At 40.6% G+C, this 18,131-nt stretch overlaps 1 pseudogene; it reads right to left on the bottom strand.

Moving 5' to 3' along the window:
• LOC135541657 (dual specificity calcium/calmodulin-dependent 3',5'-cyclic nucleotide phosphodiesterase 1A-like) overlaps positions 1-15,500 on the bottom strand; it is a 32,659-nt pseudogene extending 17,159 nt beyond the window's left edge.
• Between the last annotated feature and the right edge of the window lie 2,631 nt (positions 15,501-18,131).

The raw sequence follows: 18,131 nt of genomic DNA, 5'->3' as shown, positions 1-18,131 counted from the left end.
CACACTGACTCAACTCCAGCCACTTTAATAATGGGAATTGATGGGAAATGATGTAAAATATGTCACTAGCCACTTTAAACAATGCTACCTAATATAATGTTTACATACCCTACATTATTCATCTCATATGTATACGTATATACTGTACTCTATCATCTACTGCATCTTTATGTAATGCATGTATCACTCGCCACTTTAACTATGCCACTTTGTTTACATACTCATCTCATATGTATATACTGTACTCGATACCATCTACTGTATCTTGCCTATGCTGCTCTGTACATCACTCATTCATACATCTTTATGTATATATTCTTTATCCCCTTACACTTGTGTATAAGACAGTAGTTTTGTAATTGTTGGTTAGATTACTTGTTGGTTATTACTGCATTGTCGGAACTAGAAGCACAAGCATTTCGCTACACTCGCATTAACATCTGCTAACCATGTGTATGTGACAAATAAAATTTGATTTGATTTGAAAAGTTTTAGAACACCTACTCATTCAAGGGATTTTCTTTATTTGTACTATTTTCTACATTGTAGAATAATAGTGAAGACATCAAAACTATGAAATAACACTTATGGAATCATACAGTAACCAACAAAAATGTTAAACGAATACAAATATATTTTATATTAGAGATTCTTCAAATAGCCACCCTTTGCCTTGATGACAGCTTTGTACACTCTTGGCATTCTCTCAACCAGCTTCATGAGGTAGTCACCTGGAATGCATTTCAATTAACAGGTGTGCCTTGTTAAAAGATCATTTGTGCAATTTATTTCCTTCTTAATGAGATGGAGCCAATCAGTTGTTTTGTGGTAGGGGAATGTAGAGAAGGTAGGGGAGTGTACAGAAAACAGCCCTATTTGGTAAAAGACCAAGTACATATTATGGCAAGAAAAGCTCAAATAAGCAAAGAGCAACGACAGTTCTTCATTACCTTAAGACATGAAGTTCAGTCAATATTAAACATTTCAAGAACTTTTACAATTTCTTAAAGTGCAGTCGCAAAACCCATCAAGCGCTATGATGAAACTGGCTCTCATGAGGACCGCCACAGGAATGGACGATCCAGAGTTAACACTGCTGCATTGGATAAGTTCATTAGAGTTACCAGTCTCAGAATTTGCAGCCCAAATAAATGCTTCATAGAGTTCAAGTAACAGACACAAATCAACATCAACTGTTCAGAGGAGACTGAGGTTAATCAGGCATTCATGGTCGATTGCTGCATAGAAACCACGAATAAAGGACACCAATAAGAAGAAGAGACTTGCTTGTGCCAAAGAACACAAGCAATAGACATGAGACCGGTGGAAATGTGTCCTTTGGTCTGGAGTCCAAATTGGAGGTTTTTGGTTCCAACCTCCGTGTCTTTGTGAGACGCAGTGAGAGTGAACGGATGATCTCAGCATTTCCCACCGTAAAGAATGGAGGAGGAGGTGTCATGGTGTGGGGGTGCTTTGCTTGTGACAGTTCCTGTGATTTATTTGGAATTCAAGGCACACTTAAAACCTGTTAGTGATCCCTTCGTGTGCCAATCCCTTTAGCGTGATTGATTTGACAACATCCAGTGAAATTGCAGAGCTCCAAATTCAAACTACAGATATATCAATATTCAAGATTCACGAAAATAAGTGTAATACATCAAAATAAATCTTAACCTGTTGAAACTCTGGGGGCGCTATATCATTTTTGGATAAAAAGATGTGCCCGTTTTAAGCGCAATATTTTGTCACAAAAAGATGCTCGACTATGCATATAATTGGTAGCTTTGGAAAGAAAACACTCTGACGTTTCCAGAACTGCAAAGATATTTTCTGTGCGTGCCCTAGAACGTGAGCTACAGGCAAAACCAAGATGAAACGGCATCCAGGAAATGAGCAGGATTTTTGAGGCTCAGTTTTCCATTGTCTCCTTATATGGCTGTGAATGCGAGAGGAGTGAGTCAGCCCTTTCTGTCGTTTCCCCAAGGTGTCTGCAGCATTGTGACGTATTTGTAGGCATATCATTGGAAGATTGACCATAAGAGACCACATTTACCAGGTGTCCACCCGGTGTCCTGCGCCAAAATTGGTGCGCAAAAGTCAGCTGCAAGTATTTTTCCACAGAATTCAGAGAAGAAAGCAGGCTTCCACGAACGATATATCAATGAAGAGATATGTGAAAAAACACCTTGAGGATTGATTCCAAAGAACGTTTGCCATGTTTCGGTCGATATTATGGAGTTAATTCGGAAAAAGTTTGACGTTGTAGGTGACTGAATTTTCGGTTCGTTTCGGTAGCCAAACGTGATGTACAAAACGGAGTGATTTCTCCTACACAAAGACGCTTTCAGAAAAACTGCACATTTGGTATGTAACTGAGAGTCTCCTCATTGAAAACATCCGAAGCTCTTCAAAGGTAAATGATTTTATTTATTTGGTTATCTGGTTTTTGTGAAAATGTTGCGTGCTAAATGCTACTCAAAATGCTAAACTAGCTTAGCATACACAAATTAGTGAATTGCTATGGTTCAAAAGCATATTTTGAAAATCTGAGATGACAGTGTTGTTAAGAAAAGGCTAAGCTTGAGAGTAGGCGCATTATTTTCATTTTATTTGCGATTTTCAGAAATCGTTAACGTTACATTATGCTAATGAGCTTGAGGCTATAACTGTATACAGGTTTTTTTCATAGCCAAACGTGAACAAAACGGAGCGATTTGTCCTACACAAATAATATTTTTTTGAAAAACTGCACATTTGCTATGTAACTGAGAGTCTCCTCATTGAAAACATCCGAAGCTCTTCAAAGGTAAATGATTTTATTTATTTGGTTATCTGGTTTTTGTGAAAGTGTTGGAGTGCTAAATGCTACTCAAAATGCTAAGCTAGCTTAGCATACTCTTACACAAATTAGTGAATTGCTATGGTTCAAAAGCATATTTTGAAAATCTGAGATGACAGTGTTGTTAAGAAAAGGCTAAGCTTGAGAGTAGGCGCATTATTTTCATTTTATTTGCGATTTTCAGAAATCGTTAACGTTGCGTTATGCTAATGAGCCTGAGGCTTTAGTCACGATCCCGGATCCGGGATGGGGAGTTTCAAGAAGTTAACAGGTTTTTAATCCAGCCGCAGTGTCAGATTTCAAAAAGGCTTTACGGCGAAAGCAGACCATGCTATTATCCGAGGACAGCGCCCCGCATACAAACACATGAAAATAATTTTCAACCAGGCAGGTGGCAACACAAAAGTCAGAAATAATGATATAATAAATGCCTTACCTTTGAAGATCTTCTTTTTGCAATCCCAAATGTCTCAGTGACACAATGAATAGTAATTTTGTTCGATAAATTCCTTCTTTATATCCCAAAAATGTCAATTTATTTGGCTCGTTTGATTCAGAAATACATCGGATCCAACTCGCCCAACATGACCACAAAGTATCTAATAAGTTACCTGTAAACTTGGTCCAAACATTTCAAACAACGTTCATAATCCAACCTCAGGTATCCTAAAACGTAAATAATCGATAAAAAAAAATTTAAGATGGGATAAACTGTTTCCAATACCAGATAAAAACAACATGAAGCGCGTTCCAGTTCACGCGCACCAAACAGTAGAGTACACATGGAGTGACACTTACAAAGAACAGCCCTACTTCCTCATTTTGCAAAATAAAAATATCGAACAATTTCTAAAGACTGTTGACATCTAGTGGAAGCCATAGGAACTGCAAACAGGTTCCTATTAAATAGTGCTTCCCATAGAAAACTATTGGGAAATACTATGACCTCAATTTTATTTTCCCTGAATGGTTTGTCCTTGGGGTTTCGTCTGCCAAATCAGTTATGTTATACTTAGAGCATTATTTTAACAGTTTTAGAAACTTTAGAGTTTTCAATCCAAATCTACCAATTATATGCATATCCTAGCTTCTGTGCCTGAGTAACAGGCAGTTTACTTTGGGCACGCTTTTCATCCGGATGTGAAAATACTGCCCCCTATCCCTAACCAACATGGCTACAACATCATTCTGCAGAAATACGCCAACCCATCTGGTTTGGGCTTAGTGGGACAATGACCCAACACACCTCCACACTGCTGTGTAAGGGCTATTTTACCAAGTAGGAGAGTGATGGAGTGCTGCATCAGATGACCTGGCCTCCACAATCCCCCGACCTCAACCAAATTGAGATGGTTTGGGATGAGTCGGGCCACAGAGTGAAGGAAAAGCAGTCAACAAGTGCTCAGCATGTGTGGGATCTCCTTCAAGACTATTGGAAAAGCATGATCAGCCACAGAATGTTGGCACCATTGTAACATGTTATAATCGAGCCCTGATCTCCAGCATTGGAACAGAAGAGGAATACCTGGCGGCTAGGTAGTCTCCTTTAGGACTACTCCAAATAATCTTGGCTCTGACACATACAGTACCAGTCAAAAGTTTGGACACACCTACTCATTTCATGGTTTTTCTTTATTTTTACTATCATGTAGTAACCAAAATGCTGAACAAATCCAAATATATTTTATATTTGAGATTCTTCAAAGTAGCCACCCTGCCCTGATAACAGATTTGCACACTCTTGGCAGTCTCTCAATGAGCATGATCTCTGTTATGTGTTATTTCATAGTTTTAATGTCTTATTCTACAATGTAGAAAATAGTAAAAAAAAATAAAGAAAAACCCTGGAATGAGTAGGTGTGTCAACTTTTGTCTGGTATTGTACACAAAAACAAACGCAAGCTTTGCGGGGCCATCAACCCATCTGAATACCCCTCACACGGTACAGTATCCCGTGGATCATAAATTGGCAGAACTTTTATAACCTAATTATTAACACTTCAAATGGGGTTCTGTAATATTTCATTTGAAGTGAGACAGTTTCAGTCATTCATAACATGCCCATTTAGACTCTATATCACAAGATGCTGTACATACTTTAAAGTCCGAAACTTTCAGTCATTTATAATCTACATCCACACAAAACCCAACTACACTCTGCTACCCCCTTCTGTTGTTCACTGTCTTAGTGAAGTGAAAACTTGGATGAACAATCATGTTCATAGGCCCCAACTCCCTCAACAAGAAACTGGGTCAACATGACAATCAACGGTTGCACCATCCACTCCAACTCCAACTCCACAGTCAGGAACCTTGGTGTCATTTGAATCCCACATCCAGAAAATCACTGTCAGCCTTCTTCCACCTCAAAAATATCTCATGACTCAGACCCTCTCTCACTGACCCCGTGCTGAAACCCTCATTCATACCTTTGTATTATCACACCTGGACTTCAACATATCCAAAATTCAGCTGCACAAGTCCTCACACACACCAGACATTGGGACTACATCATCCCCACCCTCATCAAACTACACTGGCTCCCAGTTCAATACAAGATCATATTAAAGTTGCTCATGCTCAGCTACAAACCACTCAATGGACTGGTGGCAACATATTGAACTTTACTGACCTCCTGCACCCCTACACTCCTAACTATTGACTGTGCTCCCCTGACACTGGCCTCCTCACAATCCCTCGCACCAGGCATGAGAGACAGGGCTTTTAGAAGTGCAGCTCCCCAACTCTGGAACTCCCTCTCTCTCCATGTCAGAACCTCACAAACCATTCACACATTAATATTCTCTGTGTTAGCTTTTATCTTCTGTCTTCTGACTTTCTTGTTTAGTCTGTCATCATTAAGTGTTCTCCATGGCTCGTCTGTCATTACGTTTAGTGTACTTTTATATACTCACTTATTTTAACGTGTGATTTTTTTTCCATTTTTATCCTGGTGCTTTTAATGTGAACCATATGTAAAGTGACATTGGCTGTCGTGAAAAGCTCTTAAAATAAAATGTATTATTATTATAATACGTACATAAATGCCTTGTATCATATGACATTGGTGGTTATGTCACACAGTTCTGCCACATTTATGAACCGTTTATAGAGCATGACATATGGTTACAGATGATTTGTGACACATTTATGTAGTGCTTATGAAGCCTTTATGAAGTTCTTACGAAGCCTTCATAAGATTCACTTTGTTTAAAGCATTACTGAAAATGTTATGTAAATGTGTGAGTAACTAGATTACTAACATTTCAAAATGTGTGAGTAATGATTGATAAATAGCGTGCAAAAAACTGTTTGAAATGCCTTATAAATAAATAGTTTATTAAAGATTGTTAAAATAAATTGTTATCTGGAATTCCACTCTCCTTTTTTGAATAAGAAAATCCTGTACCTCTCCATAAAGATGGCAGCCTGGACGGCGTGGATGATACTGCGAAACCGCGGCTTCTCCTCCGGCCGCCGCTGCCGTGACACGGCCAACTTCCTGGTGAAGGTGGAGGCCAGCCAATCATGGACCTCAGGAGGAACAGAGTCAGCCTGGATATCACTGAGCTCATCCTCAGTGTCGAGAAGCCATCTGTGACGAGACAGTAACTACAGTAACTCCCACAGCCAATCATACGCATTCAAAAACTCAATGTGTCGCTAACTCCAATAGCGCAGCAAAATCAATACACTGTTTCATGTTACGAATTAATAATGCTATAACTGACGTCAAAGACAATCTAATTTAACCTAATTGGTAGCATTGCCTTTAATATTGTTTAATCCAGGCTGAAGCAATTTGATTTCTGGGGCAGAAAGGCATAATATAATGTATTTAATAAAAATCATGATGCTTGATAACACTTTACGTAACGGTGTAATTATTCTGATAGTACAGTTAAACTGTATTGGAATTACTCATTGTTACGCTACTAGGGCTGGGCGATATGGTCAAAATGTCACATCACAATATTTTATTTTATATTTGATGACATTTTCTGAATTTTCTGAGTAGTGCATGACCCTAAGATGGCAACATACCACATAATTCTAAGTGGTTTAATTGGGGATTTCTCCATTCTGATTGTTTTACACTGTTCAAACAAACTTCAACCAAAAAGAAGAGGGTGACTAACAGTGAAGTAGTCCTATTTGTAGAACTTTTCATAGGAATCAAATCCTCCTTGCCTCTAACTCTGGTACTATACGCACAATAACATGTTGAATTACAGCATTTACTTAGGCCTTACAAACCTGACTCAGTTTCAACAGCTCTGTCAGGAGGAATGGGACAACATTCACCCAACTTATCTTGGGAAGCTTGTGGAAGGCTACCCAAAATGTTTGTCCCAAGTAAAACAATATAAAAGGCAATGCTACCAAATACTAATTAAGTGTATGTAGAATTCTGACCCACTGGGAATGTGATGAAAGAAACAAAAGCTGAAATAAATCATTCTCTACTATTCTGACCTTTCACATTCTTAAAATAAGTGGTGATCCTAACTGACCTAAGAATGGGAATTTTTAAGATGATTAAAATGTCAGGAATTGTGAAAAACGGAGTTTAAATGTATTTGGCTAAGGTGCATGTAAACTTCTGACTTCAAGTGTGTGTTTAATAGTTACAGTTAAGGTCGGAAGTTTACATATACCATACCATAGATAATTTTGTACCTGTTTCCTCCAGCATCTTCACAAGGTCCTTTGCTGTTGTTCTGGGATTGATTTGCACTTTTCGCACCAAAGTACAATCATCTCTAGGAGACAGAACGCGTCTCCTTCCTGAGCGGTATGACAGCTGCGTTGTTAACAAGAAATTTATGGAGTGGTTGAAAAACAAGTTTTAATGACTCCAACCTAAGTAATATAAACTTCCGACTTCAACTGTACATTAGTAATGGAAACACAGACTCTTTGTTTAAGTATTAAAATGATCCTTTAGTAATAAAATTGTAGGCAGAAGTTGGTACAGTATATGATAGCTCTACCCAGGTTCTGCAAAATGTCAAAAACATCCTGTAACTCATATAGCCTCTCCCATTCCTCCTTGTGTGATTTTCCCTGGCAACAACATTTTAATAAATCTAACCTCCAGCCATCTTGTCAGCAATTAAGAGCTCCATAGTGGGTTTGACTGAAACTTGACCTTTCATCACAAGTATAGGGTCATAACAAGGTGAACGAGTCCAAGCATCTTCTGACAGGTGGCTGTTTTCATTAGGCCTGCGGCAGCCTTGTGTTCTCAGAAAACCAGTCGTATTCTCAGAACCTCAGATAGCCAGGTGGGGCCCAGACAGGAGGAGTATGTATGAACGTAGGCGGATTCCTTCTTCTGATACTGTCTGAAGGGCAAAACACTCAAAACAGGTGTTAACACACACACATTTTATCATAACACAACTTATTAACCCTCTAAAAGGGGTGAGGCTTTGGTTTAACCCCTTCAGTATCAAGAATGGTCCACCACCCAAAGGACATCAACACAACTTGACACAACTGTGTGAAGCATTGGAGTAAAAAATGTGCCAGCATCCCCGTGGAATGCTTTCGACACCTTGTAGAATCTATGTCCCAATGAATTGAGGCTGTTCTGAGTGCAAAGGAGGGGTATGTTCTTAATGATTTGTACACTCCATGTATGTACATTTTGAGTGAGTAATTTAGTCTAATTTACTGCAATATAAATACAATTTTTTTTTGTGTTGTGTTAATCAGTCTTTAAAACTAAATTAACTTGTAATTTCCACTTGTTATTTGTTTTTGAGCTACACTACCGGTCAAACGTTTTAGAACATGCAAGGACCGACGCCGGAGATGAAAAGCAGGTACAGAGAGTCAACATTTAATCAGGAAATTAACAAAGACCAAGACAAGAACAGCGTCAGCACATGCGTACAAACCGACAATTACTGCTGCTGCAGGGAATAGAATGAGGTGTTCTTTCACGCCTGCTCCCGCTCTCCCTCCCTGGCGTGTGGAAGGTGCCAGGCTTCAGGCTCCCTATCATTACCCACTCCTGCCACCATCAGTAAGCACACCTGCCTTTCTCCGTCACTCGCATCAGCGATTATTGAACTCACCTAGACTCAAATCACCTCTGTCATTACCTCCCCTATATCTCTGTGTTTGAGCCAATCAGTTGTGTTGTGACAAGGTAGGGGGATATACAGAAGATAGCCCTATTTGGTAAAAGACCAAGTCCATATTATGGCAAGAACAGCTCAAATAAGCAAAGAGAAATGAAAGTCCACCATTACTTTAAGACATGAAGGTCAGTCAACTGCCTGTTGCTCAGGCCCTGAAGCCAGGATATGCATATAATTGGTACCATTGGATAAAAACACTCGGAAGTTATAGGGGACTATAACACAATAGATATGGTAGGAGAAAATCCACAGAAAAATCAACCAGAATAAAAGAAATTGAGAGCATATGCTCTTCCATTAGAACGTATAGGGAAAGAATTAAATCCAGCTCCCAGTATGCAATTCCTATGGCTTCCACTGGATGTCAGTAGTCTGAACAAGATTTCAGGCTTGTTTCTTCCCAAACGAGGAAGATACATGAGTTTTAGTACTGGGACTCGGAGATGGAAATCAGTCTATGTGCGCGCGATGAAGAGGACGCTTTCCTGCTAATATTGTTTTCCTATTGAACATACTTCTTTCCGTATGAATTATTATAGTTTAATTACATTTAAGGGTATCTGAGGATTAAATAGAAATAGATTTTGACTTGTTTTAACAAATTTTGCGGTATCTTTTTGGATTCCTTTCTCTGCATGTTGAACAAGTGGATTACTCAAAATGATGGCGCCAACTATACTAACTTTTTGGGATATAATGAAGGATTTTACCTAACAAAATGACACTACATGCTGTAGCTGGGACCCTTTGGATGACAAATCGGAGGAAGATTTTCAAAAAGTGGAAATTTAATCGCTATTTGTGAATTTATGAAACCTGTGCTGGTGGAAAACTATTTTGATGTGGGGCGCCGTCTTCACACAATCGCATGGCATGCTTTCACTGTAAAGCCTATGGTAAATCAGACAGGGCAAACCAAATTAAATGTTATTAGTCACATGTGCTGAAATGCTTACTTACGAGCCCCTAATCAACAATGCAGTTCCAAAAAAATATGGATTAAGAATAAGAGAAAAAAACATAATGAGATTACAAACAAGGGGGTACCGATATAGAGTCAATGTGCGGGTAAAGTAAATAGTAATTAAAGAGCAGCAGTAAAATAACAATAGCGAGATTACAAACAGGGGGGTACCGATACAGAGTCAATGTGTGGGGGGCACCGATTAGTTGAGGTAGTATGTACATGTAAGTAGAGTTATTAAAGTGACTATATATAGATGACATAGATGACAAGAGAGAGTAGCAGTGGTGTAAAGACGGGGATGGGCAATGCAAAATAGTCTGGGTAGCCATTTGACTAGATGTTCAGGAGTCTTGGGGGTTGAAGCTGTTTAGAAGCCTCTTGGACCTAGACTTGGCACTTCGGTACCGATTGCCGTGCGGTAGCAGAGAGAACTGCCGATGACTAGGGTTGCAAGAGTCCTTGAGTCCTTTTTATGGCCTTCCTCTGACACCTCCTGGTACCGTGGTCCTGGATGGCAGGAAGCTTGGCCCCAGTGATGTACTGGTCCATTCATACAACCCTCTGTAGTGCCTTGCGGTCGGAGACCGAGCAGTTGCCATACCAGGCAGTGATGCAACCAGTCCGGATGCTCTCGATGAGGCAGCTGAAGAACCTTTTAAGGATCTAAGGACCCATGCCAAATCTTTTCGGTCTCTTGAGGGGGAACAGGTTTTGAAAATGTCAGTGAAGACATGTCCTGGTAATCTGCAGCCTTATGAATGTTGACCTATTTAAAGGGCTTACTCACATAGGCTGCAGTGAGCGTGATCACACAGTCTTCTGGAACAGCTGGTGCTCTCATGCATGTTTCAGTATTATTTGCCTCGAAGCGAGCATAGAAGTAGTTTAGCTTGTCTGGTAGGCTCGTGTCACTGGGCAGCTCTCGGCGGGGCTTCCCTTTGTTATCTGTAATGGTTTGTAAGCCCTGCTACATGCCATGAGCTTCAGAGCTGGTGGAGGCTGATACGATCTTAGTCCTGTATTGATGCTTTCCCTGTTTGATGGTTCGTCTGACAGCATAGCGGAATTTCTTATAAGTTTCCGGGTTAGAGTCCCACTCTTTGAAAGCGGCAGCTCTAGCCTTTAGCTCAGTGCAGATGCTGCTTGTAATCCATGGCTTCTGGTTGGGTATGTACGTACAGTCACAGTGGGAACGACGTCATCGACGCACTTATTGATGAAGCCAATGACTGATGTGGTGTACTCCTCAATGCCATCGGAGAAATCACGGAACATTTTCCAGTCTGTGCTAGCAAAGCAGTCTAGCTTAGGATCTGCTTCATCTGACCAGTTTTTTGTTGATCTAGTCACTGGTGCGTCCTGATAATTCTTTTGCTTGTAAGCAGGAATCATGAGGATAGAATTATGGTCAGATTATGGTCAGATTTGATAAATGGAGGGAGAGGGAGAGCTTTGTATGTGTCTATTGTGAAGTATTGGTGGTCCAGAGTTCTTTTCTTCTGGTTGCACAGTTAACATGCAGATAGAAATTTGGTAAAATGGATTTAAGTTTCCCTGCATTAAAGTCCCCGGCTACTTGGAGCGCCGCCTCTGGGTGAGAGTTTCTTGTTTGCTTATGACAGAGTACAGCTCATTCAATGCTGTCTTAGTGCCTCTGACAGTGGTGGTATGTAAACAGCTATGAAAAATACAGATGAAAACTCTTTCGGTAGGTAGTGTGGTCTACAGCTTATCATGAGATGCTCTACCTCAGGCAAGCAATAGCTCAAGACTTCCTTAGATATCGTGCACCAACTGTTATTTACAAAAATACATAGTCCGCTGCCCCTTGTCTTACCAGACATATCCTGCTGTTATATCCTGCCGGTACATCGTATAACTAGCCAGCCGTATATTGATATTGTCGTCATTCAGCTACAACTCTGTGAAGCATAAGATGTTACAGTTGTCAGGACCCGGTTACGAACCTGGGTCTCCAGAGTGAGAAACAGTCACTTAACCAACTGAGCCACAAATAGTCAGCAGAACCCAGAAGATGAGGCAGACACAGCAGTACTTAAGACGGTGTATTTAATAAAGTAAAAAGGAGAAGTCCTTAAATACAAAAAATGGCAAATCCAAAAGGTGGTAGGAATAGCACAAAAAAGCCTCAAGAGACACTCAAAAACAAAAAACAGAATTCCACAAGAGCATCCACCGTAATCGACAAGAAAACACAGAACACTAGGGCTGGGTGCTAACATACAAACACAGAGCACAGAACTGAGGGAAACTAAGGGTTTAAATACAATCAGGGGAAAACGAGGTACAGGTGCAAATAATAATGGGGAACAAGGGAAAAAACATAAGGTCAAAAAGCACAATGGGGGCATCTAGTGACCAAAACCCGGAACAACCCTGGCCAAATCCTGACAACAGTTTTTAATGTCCCTTTGGAAGTTTAAACTTCTGCGTAACTCGTCGATTTTATTCTCCAAGGGTTGCACGTTTACTAGCAGAATGGAGGAAAGTGGGGGTTTATGCAGCCCCTCTTTCTCTGCCTCCTCTTCACGCAGATCACGGGGATCAGGTCCTGTTGCCGAGGAAGCAGTATATCCTTCGCGACGGGCTCGTCAGAGTCGTGAAAGAAAGAAGTATTCTGCTAGTCCGTGGTGAGTAACCGCAGTCCTAATGTCTAGAAGTTATTTTCGGTCATGATAGCGGCAACATTATGTACAAAATAAGTAAAAAAATAAGTTACAAACAATGCAAATAAACGAACAAAAAAACACAATCGGCTGGGGGCATGTAAAATGTCTGCCTTCTACTCCGGCGCAATAAAGGTAAAATTGCAGTTGTGTTTCCTCCCTCAAAGGGTACAGTTACTTTTCCTTCTTGTTTGCCATACAGTGCATGCTAGATTATTTCACATGTGTACATAGGAAGCCAAAGCGGCATATATCAACTAGGGAGAGCAGCAGCAATTGTCAGCCAGTGCATATTAGTCATACAATATTTGGCAAGACAGTAATTTCCTTTTCCTCTGAGGAAAACCATTCAAGTTCCCATGCAGTGGCATGAGATATAGAAGGTATAAGAAAAAAGAAGGATCATTGGTCTGCATCCCAATTGGCACAATCAGGAGTGTGCATGTCTGTGTCCTAATTGGCACCCGTAAGGCTCTGGTCAAAAGTAGTGAACTATAGGGAATAGGGTGCCAATTGGGATGCATAACATGACTACGCATGGATATGAGTGAGCATACTCTGAAGTGGATGAGTGCACCTTATACATTGAACAGGGCAGAATAACAATCATATCAGTTTATTTGACAATCCATTCACCTCCAAATCTGTATCTATTTCAACAGGGCGATCATGGTACATTAACATCAAGATGTTTTTGAATCTGGGATTTTTTGTATATAATTTTTTTAATTAAAAGTAAGCTTAGGTTTCAAAAGAAATGTTGAATACAGAGTTTGAATAGTTTGTGTGTATGCATGCATACTGTATTTGTGTGGCGGGAGAGTCTGTGCATATGTGTGCTCTCTGTCATTGTCTATTTATAGACACTTTAATTAGATTGCAGATCAATCTGTATCGTGATTGCATGAAAGATCACAGGGTTTCTCTTCTTGTTATGGAGAGATGAGGCATAGGCCCAAGCTAGGTGAAATCCTCTCATGGATTGACCACAACATGAGTCCTCCCAACTAACCTTTCACAAGAGTCCAGGGTTGTAAACATTAAGCACCAAGAAAACATACTGGAACATGGAGGGACTACTCATTTTTGTTTTCCGTTGCAAAGTATTTTAAAACGTTTTCTGCTGTGTACTCTAATAAACACAACCTAGGATATAGCATCCAATAACTTAAATATGTATAAATAATGGTTGTTTGACACAAGTTAACTTGTGACAGGCTACAATGTACCACCATTATCTGCAAGCCAGTTAGGAAGTATACTTTAAGGTTAAATGTCACGGTGGGCCCGCACCAAAAAAAATGTAATGGTGCGCGATCGGATTTCAATCGCTCATTTGCATGTCACGTCAATGATATCATGTCATTGTGTGAGACTGTGGGTCAATTAACCTTGTCGGTGTAGGCGCCCTGATTCTAGTTTGTGTGCTAGGCAGGCTTCTGCCTGGGAAGGTCCCCCACTCAGAAGTATGAGGCGGGGGTAGGTTGACCTCAGGTCTCCCAACTGGAAGCCCGAGGTAGGGGGAGTGCGGGAATCTATCAAATGGCGTACCTCTAACTTTGTACAGTACTAATGAAATTAGTCAAATCAGTCAGTCTATGAAATGCCACCAAATAAACCACAATTCATTCATAATACTGTGAATATACACTTCTCAAAAAAATAAAGGGAACACTAAAATAACACATCCTAGAGCTGAATGAATGAAATATTCTTCTTAAATACTTTTTTCTTTACATAGTTGAATGTGCTGACAACAAAATCACACAAAAATTATCAATGGAAATCAAATTTATCAACCCATGGAGGTCTGGATTTGGAGTCACACTCAAAATTAAAGTGGAAAACAACACTACAGGCTGATCCAACTTTGATGTAATGTCCTTAAAACAAGTCAAAATGAGGCTCAGTAGTGTGTGTGGCCTCCACGTGCCTGTATGACCTCCCTACAACGCCTGGGCATGCTCCTGATGAGGTGGCAGATGGTCTCCTGAGGGATCTCCTCCCAGACCTGGACTAAAGCATCTGCCAACTCCTGGACAGTCTGTGGTGCAACGTGGCGTTGGTGGATGGAGCGAGACATGATGTCCCAGATGTGCTCAATTGGATTCAGGTCTGGGGAACGGGCGAGCCAGTCCATAGCATCAATGCCTTCCTCTTGCAGGAACTGATGACACACTCCAGCCACATGAGGTCAAGCATTGTCTTGCATTAGGAGGAACCCAGGGCCAACCGCACCAGCATATGGTCTCACAAGGGGTCTGAGGATTTCATCTCGATACCTAATGGCAGTCAGGCTACCTCTGGCGAGCACATGGAGGGCTGTGCGGCCCCCAAAGAAATGCCACCCCACCCCCACACCATGACTGACCCACCTCCAAACCGGTCATGCTGGAGGATATTGCAGGCAGCAGAATGTTCTCCACGGTGTCTCCAGACTCTGTCACGTCTGTCACATGTGCTCAGTGGGAACCTGCTTTCATCTGTGAAGAACACAGGGTGATAGTGGCGAATTTGACAATCTTGGTGTTCGCTGGCAAATGCCAAACGTCCTGCACGGTGTTGGACTGTAAGCACAACCCCCACCGTCAGGCCCTCATACCACCCTCATAGGGTCTGTTTCTGACCGTTTGAGCAGACACATGCACATTTGTGGCCTGCTGGAGGTCATTTTGCAGGGCTCTGGCAGTGCTCCTCCTTGCAGAAAGGTTGAGGTAGCGGTCCTGCTGCTGGGTTGTTGCCCTCCTACAGCCTCCTCCACGTCTCCTGATGTACTGGCCTGTCTCCTGGTAGCGCCTCCATGCTCTGGACACTACGCTGACCGACACAGCAAACCTTCTTGCCACAACTCGCATTGTTGTGTCATCCTGGATGAGCTGCACTACCTGAGCCACTTGTGTGGGTTGTAGACTCCGTCTCCTGCTACCACTAGAGTGAAAGCACTGCCAGCATTCAAAAGCAACCAAAACATCAGCCAGGAAGCATAGGAACTGAGAAGTGGTCTGTGGTCACCACCTGCAGAATCACTCCTTTAATTGGGGGTGTCTTGCTAATTGCCTATAATTTACACCTGTTGTCTATTCCATTTGCACAACAGCATGTGAAATTTATTGTCATTCAGTGTTGCTTCCTAAGTGGACAGTTTGATTTCACAGAAGTGTGATTGACTTGGAGTTACATTGTGTTGTTTAAGTGTTCCCTTTATTTTTTTTAGCAGTGTATATAGTTTCACAAACATATTGTTGCATTTTCTTCTGGTTTGTGCGAAATATAATATAAAATAAAACCAGTCCGCACACCACCAATGTCACGCCCTGGCCTTAGTTATCTTAGTTTTCTTTATTATTTTGGTCAGGTCAGGGTGTGACATGGGGGATGTCTGTGTTTTGTCTGGTCTTTGTATGCTTATGGGGTTTTTCTAGTCGAGGTGTTTTTGTAAGTCTATGGTTGCCTTGATTGGTTCTCAATTAGAGGAAGGTGTTTATCGTTGTCTCTGATTGGGAACCATATTTAGGCAGCCATGTTCTTTGGGTATTTTGATGTGTGATTGTGTCTTCTGTCTTTGTGTCTATGCACCGGATAGGACTGTTTCGGTTTTTTCACATTTGTTGTTTTTTATTTTGTAGTGTTCACGTTTATTGTCCTTATTAAACTTGTTGAACCCTAACCACACTGTATTTTGGCCCTCCTCTCCTTCAGCGGAAGAAAACCGCTACAACCAAGGTGAATTGGTTTAGTCTTGACTCTTGATTGACAGTGTTGGGGGATGGGTAATGTATTGATGCTTGAGTGCCAAATCAACATTTGTCTTTGTTACTACTTTTTGATATTTGAGTCTTATTTTTGTATTTATATAGTTGTAAATATTATTATTTGTGTTCCAAATGTCTGACTGAAAATGAATTAGTGCAGAATGGAGCTTTTTATGGGAGGGGGGTTCGCCCACGGAGCCATACAACCTAGAACCACCACTACCTACAGCACCCGATGTCACAGGAAGGCCAAAAAGATCATCAAGGACATCAACCACCCGAGCCACTGCCTGTTCACCCCGCTATCATCCAGAAGGTGAGGTCAGTACAGGTGCATCAAAGCTGGGACCGAGACTGAAAAACATTTAATCTCAAGGCCATCAGACTGTTAAAGTCATCACTAGTACATTAGAGGCTGCTGCCTATAGGCATAGACTAGAAATCATTGGCCACTTTAAGGAATGGAACACTAATCACTTTAATAATGTTTACATATCTGGCATTTCTCATCTCATGTGTATATTCTACGTTCTTAGTCACTTAATGTTTACATATCTTGCATTACTCATCTCACGTGTGTGTGTGTGTGTACTGTTTTCTACACTATTCTACTGTATCTTAGTCTCTTCTGCTCTGACATCGCTCGTCCATATGTGTGTGTATATAGCCTTAATTCCTTCCTACTTAGATTTGTGTGTATTGGGTATATGTTGTGTAATTTGTTATCACTGCACTGTCGGAGCTAGAAGCACAAGCATTTCGCTAAACCCGCAGTAACATCTGCATATGACAATCAAATTTGAGGTCAGGACCCTATTTCTTAAAAAAAAAAAAAAAAAGTGGATTGTACAACATAAAGGGATTTGTTTTAAATGTAAAAACAAGATGTAATTTAAATTTGATTAGTCAGGTTTTTTGAAATTTTGTATATAATGTAAGTGGGAATAATATGTTATGATGTTATTATGAGACTGTACCTCCTTAAAGGTGCAATATGCAGAAATCGCTTTGCCATTTCCTGGTTGCTGAAATTCTAATATAGTTTGCCTAATGTCAGTTTGTGACAAAACAAACTGTGTAATGTCGAATCATTGTACCATCTAAAATGCTGTGAAATATATTTTCCATGACCAAAAATATTGTATTTTCAGCTGTTTGAAGCTGGTGAACAAAACCGAAAGTTATAGAAGCAGAAACAAAACTTAAGACCAGGGAGCATAGAAATAGCACACACAGATCAGATCTACCACTTCTTAGACTTGCTTTCAAAGAGTGACAGATCTAACTTGCATTTCTATGTGAATTTGGTAGGGTTGCCCATAGTTACAGATTGCATCTTTAAAGAAAATGCCTAGTCCCATTTCAGGAAAAAAAACATCCTAGACTATTATTTAAATCTTAAATCAAAAGGTAGCATAATTTCATGAATTAAAAATCACAAGCACCATGTAATAATTTCTCACCCCCCCCCAGAAATGGCTATAATGGGATGGGTCAATTATTCTTCATGCACTCATGACGTGTCAACTCCCACGCTAAGAGATATCTAGATTGCATGTCTTTTGTTTGACCAAAACATGACAGCGAGGGTCCAACGCAGTGGATAGAGACCACAGCGAGTGTCCCTGTATTTGGACGGGAAAAAGCTGTGAAGCGAGCTGTAACGTATTGCATGTTTCCGTTTATGAGTCTGTTAGGTGAAAATGTGTACAAAACATCCATAACACCTTCCTA

Source organism: Oncorhynchus masou, chromosome 6 (genome assembly GCF_036934945.1).
Source record: "Oncorhynchus masou masou isolate Uvic2021 chromosome 6, UVic_Omas_1.1, whole genome shotgun sequence".
Taxonomy (NCBI): domain Eukaryota; kingdom Metazoa; phylum Chordata; class Actinopteri; order Salmoniformes; family Salmonidae; genus Oncorhynchus; species Oncorhynchus masou.
Note: the sequence above shows the minus strand (reverse complement) of the source record. Positions and strands in the feature narration are given on the sequence as shown.